This window comes from Macrobrachium rosenbergii, chromosome 3 (assembly GCF_040412425.1).
Source record: "Macrobrachium rosenbergii isolate ZJJX-2024 chromosome 3, ASM4041242v1, whole genome shotgun sequence".
Classification (NCBI taxonomy): Eukaryota; Metazoa; Arthropoda; class Malacostraca; order Decapoda; family Palaemonidae; genus Macrobrachium; species Macrobrachium rosenbergii.
Genome location: NC_089743.1, coordinates 40,117,776 through 40,122,858, shown reverse-complemented (window position 1 = coordinate 40,122,858; position 5,083 = coordinate 40,117,776). Strand labels below are relative to the sequence as shown.

The window sequence follows — 5,083 nt, the reverse complement described above, 5'->3', positions numbered from 1 at the left end:
GATATGATTCCTGGTACCCTCCTTCCCTTTCTCTCTCGCTTCACCGTAACTGCAACCATCAACAGTCGAATAACTAAAAAGACAGTTAATTCATTGCTAATGCTAACAGATACACTTCGGAATTTTAGAGGAACAAAACATAGTCCCTTCTTACTAGTTCTGGAATCGGATGATGTTTATTCATTTGTAAGCTGAAAGCGCTAGTCCCATTTCCAAGGGATTAGAAAAGGTAGCTCTCGACGAGGATGGGATTCGAACCCACGCAGGGAGACCCTATTGGATTAGCAGTCCAACGCCTTAACCACTCGGCCACCTCGTCGTGCGTAGGTAGTGTGATATTAACTGTTAAGATAAGGGACCTGATTGAGGCATCACTCATATAGCCCGAGTGGCTTACCTGGTACATGTGAGAAAAAGATATTTTAGATATTTGCTGAAGATTACTTTTGACATCTACTGAGGCTGTATCCAGATGATTCTTCCACACTACCATAAATCACGGTTTTGGTCATAAACGTGTCATAAACATTTTGCTAACATCCCACAAACAGCCCACTGACTGTAAGTGGAGGACGAATCTTCGGCCATTACTGGATAATCGTATGGAACGCTGGCCATGACTACCAATAAGTATTCAATAAGTTTATGGTAATGGACGTGTCATTTACATGTGGCTAACATCCATCACATGTCAAAAACATGTTGAAAACAAATCAGCGGCCGTAAGTGGAGGACGGATCGTTGAACAATGATGGATAATCGTATGGTGCACTCGTCGTGACTACCAGTAAGTCGCTGCATTCAACTTGTCTGTGATGTGTGTGCGACAAGTGTCCGACGTGTGTGTATGGCATGTTTTACCACGGTGTAGACGCACCCTAAAGCTCGTAGTATATAAACAGCATAACATGCAGAAGGAGTTAACACTTGATATAAGAATAGGAATGAACTTCCATTACAGAGTCTACGATATTCTTTCGACGTTTATCCTATTTGCTCAGCTCGGGACTTCATAATCTGGGAATGGGATCATCAGTATCAAATAGCTTGCACTCCAGTTCTCTTCTTTTGGGGGGGTCACTTTTGTGGTCTCTTTAAGGCAAGGTGCACTGGTATGATATTATCTGTAATTTTTTTTTACTATACAGACCAATCCTCTGCTCTTTTTTATCATTTCTCAATGTTTACTGACAGGGATTAAGCGAAGGTCACCTTTTTTCCCTTCTGGATAGTGTTTTTCTGACTTTTCATCAGCAACAGTTACGAGTTCAAAAATACTTTTCAAACTCTTAGGAGAAATTATATTAGTTTTGTGTTGTTTCATATCTAAGGTATCTTCTCGTATTTAAATGCACTTTAGAATTATATACGCTTTCCTTAACTATAACCTCCGGTCTTGGGTCAGATCTTAATAGAGCCTTTGGCTAATAGTATTTTTTGACAAATTACCCAATATAATTTCCTTCTTTTCATAAAAAAAAATGCGACAGTCAAAATGAACTATTCTTTACAAAAATTCCGACGGTAGAAAAAAATCTAAAGAATAATACCATAAATGGAGACTCTCTCTCTCTCTCTCTCTCTCTCTCTCTCTCTCTCTCTCTCTCTCTCTCTCTCTCTCTCTCTCTCTCTCTGTTGTAACCAGATGCCGTTCGGTAACAAGCCAGAAGCCACCAGGAACCATCAATTTTGGCTGCAACGCTGAACTGGAAAAGCGTCCCGTTTCAGTCCAATAACTTGCATAGCAAGAGAGAGAGAGAGAGAGAGAGAGAGAGAGAGAGAGAGAGAGAGAGAGAGAGAGAGAGAGAGAGAGAGAGAGAGTCTGGTCTCCCCACATCAAAAGTCAGGATAACGGTTAGTATTTCTTGGAGAAAGTCAAAGAAGAGGCGAAGAAACGGGAATCATTTTCTTTGAGGGTCTTACAGTTGAGTGATTTTAGAGGGAAGAAGTCTACTCTTTTACGTTAGGTAAATGGTAAAGCTTAGTAGACACTTTTTTGTGTTTTTGCTAGTTCTTCAACTCATTAAAATTATTTGCTTATATACTGATATACATTTTACCCATTTTGCTTATTTATTGGTATTTTTTTTTATTTTGCTGTTTAAAATACTTCAACCTCATGTATTTTCCATCGCGCATTGTTTCTTTTCACGGGTTGGACTAAATGAGCACCGTCTGAACTCCGCAACAAAAGTCGATGATTTCATTTGCTATTTCCTTACCGGGAACTCGAACCTCTGCTGTTTCCCAGCATTTGGTGTTGTCTGGTAGATTTTTTTTTTTTTTTCCTTCTTTGGAAAGGTAAATGCATTCTTTTTTCCATTTCAGGTAAAAAGTGTCGGTTTTTCTCAAATCGAATTCGTAGCGTAGAAAAAGGAAAGCAATAATTATTTATCGTTGGGATACAGAAGAACAAAGTACTGGAAATATCTTAAAGTTATCCAAATGAGTTTCTTCATTATCGAACCAGTTTTGTTTGAAAGCATCATTGCCAAGTTTTCTTATCTCTCTTGTTATATCGCTCAATAACTCTCCATTTTCTATTAGAGAATGAAACGTGTGGTATTACGTCACAATTGATTCAGAGTAGTCAGTGAATTCTCCTATGAGTTATGCATGACCTTATGGGCCTCGTCGTTGTCTACAAATCAAACGATTAATTCACGTCAATCTCTCCAATTTTATCTCGGGAAAGTAACCAAGACATCTCTGATATTAAGATAGATATCCCATTAATTTATCCAAATCTCGGGAATATATCCATGGTATCTCTGATATAAAGACAAATATACCACTAATTTATCCTAATCCCCTAAAGCACAGTTAACCAGAATCATTACCCAATTTATCCCACGACCCAACGCAGGTGAGCGGCTTGCGTGACGTCATCGAGTGATAAATTCGTCCTTTAAAGTATTGCAGCTGAGATGGACGGTTCTTGGGCAATATTTTTCCCCACAACAATCCAAGGTGTGTTTGATCACAGATAATAAAATTCAAAGGATAGAATAACTCTCCTTTGATACAGAAAAGGAATCGCTGTCCTTCACCTTGGTTTTGCTGAGATTCTGAGACTGTTTTACGTTGCAATTTTAGAATTTAGATTTTATTTTTTAGGAGTGAGAGAAAATTTATTTATTTTTATTTTCTGTATTGTTGATCAATGTGCATGAGGAAAGGATTTCCATGTTGGCTTCCACCAAAGGATTTGGGATTCTCTCTCTCTCTCTCTCTCTCTCTCTCTCTCTCTCTCTCTCTCTCTCTCTATCTTTATTTTCTCTTATCTTGATTTTCCTTGATTCCTATCACGAACACTGTACGTTAATTGAATTCCAACCCCTCGTATTAAGGAATAATTTCCATATTACACTACGCATAAAATTAATTTTTATTTTTTACAACTGTGACTCCTGTTTGCTGTAGGAGAAGGGGCATCAATGGTTTTAGGAGCAAGCCTTCTTTCTATGGTATATATATATATATATATATATATATATATATATATATATATATATATATATATATATATATATATATATATATATGTTCATGATGTTGCCTTAGTAATATGTATATCATCTCATAGTTTTGATATATTTACTCTTCTATTTATTATGTGTTATGTGTAATAGTAGTAATTATTGAAATATATGTAGCGTAGTGTCAGATGTCAGAAGAGTTAGTGATTTAGATAAATTAACAGCGTAATTTAGAATTAATGATGTCTTTCTTGATAATAGCGTAGTAGCAGGAGAGAGAGATTCGAGTTTTAGACCAGATGTGCCATCTGTCACTAGTTAAGATAAAGCTCTGACAGATTGGGAATAAGAATCACTGCTCCGCTTGTGTTTTTCGTTTTGTTTTTAAAACATGCTAATCATAATTAGCCTGTTTCAATCTGTTTGATCGTGTAAGGATTTCTGTAAAAACTTTGTCTCATATGAGAAGAAGACAAATGATTTCGTAATGTTACATACATGGCTCTTGTCACGTATGTCGATTTGAGAGTAAGAACACACGACAATTGTGTCATGTTTAAGATTGCATTGCTCTGATCATGTATTGTCCCAGTTGCTTTCAGAACATTTTGCTGGAAGTGACATAATTTGAGTGTTTCATGTCCTACTGGAATCCAAAAATCTATTCATTCTGATTTTTGGGACCGATCAGTTTAGTTCTCTCTCTCTCTCTCTCTCTCTCTCTCTCTCTCTCTCTCTCTCTCTCTCTCTTCAAAAGAGAGTAGTTTTAATGTAATGTATTTGGGGTCACTGGTATTAAATATAGCTTTTGAGATCTGAGTGTAAGGAAAGTGTAAACATTTGTAGTGGTGCCAGACAAAAAATTGTGTTTTGTGAATTTAGAGCAGCTGCAAGAAATTTTACAAATGTTTTCACAAGCTTGTTTAAGGTAAAGTGAATGTCACTTATTATTACCATGGTATTATAAGGTATATTAGAGAAATTTTACCTTAGTGAAATTATAATTGATAGATCTTTTGTGTATTTTTGTGTATTCTTCTGTTTGCAATCTCCTGATTTGTTCACATTTCTCATGATGGTGATTTAACATTAATTTACTTGGCATTTTAAATATTTCTTGATTATTTAACATTGCATACTTAATTCAATTTTCATTTATTAAGATTTTCTTTTAAAATCTTTAATAATTCTTGATAGTTTAAATTTTGCGTGATTAACTTAACTTCTTGATAAATTAAAGTTTTGTGATTTAGTTTTGTTTAATAATTTAACTCAAGAATTAATTAAATATTGTGTTGTTTTCAAGTAATAATAAATTTTTCAGGTTGTGAATTCTAATTATAAATTTTTGAATTTAGCAATATATTTTTGTATTAATGTAAAAAAAAAGTGTTTCATTAATTGGCCACCAAAGAACAGGATTAATTGTGTGCGTAAGGCGAACTGATAAACATGTTTTGTTAATTTTGGTTTTGCTGAAGTGAAACAGTTAAAGTTGTTTGATGGAGTGATGCCCTTTACTCTTGTATATTTCTTGTTTAATTGTTGATACCTCACACTAACCTTGATAAACTTAGTTTGATTTTTCACATGATTAATGAGCT

At 35.2% G+C, this 5,083-nt stretch overlaps 1 non-coding gene across 1 annotated transcript; it reads right to left on the bottom strand.

Annotated features, from left to right (window-relative positions):
• Positions 1–237: 237 nt before the first annotated feature.
• TRNAS-GCU (transfer RNA serine (anticodon GCU)) lies at positions 238–319 on the bottom strand. Its single transcript has one exon. It is a non-coding gene; the product is annotated as a tRNA-Ser (tRNA).
• Positions 320–5,083: the final 4,764 nt, after the last annotated feature.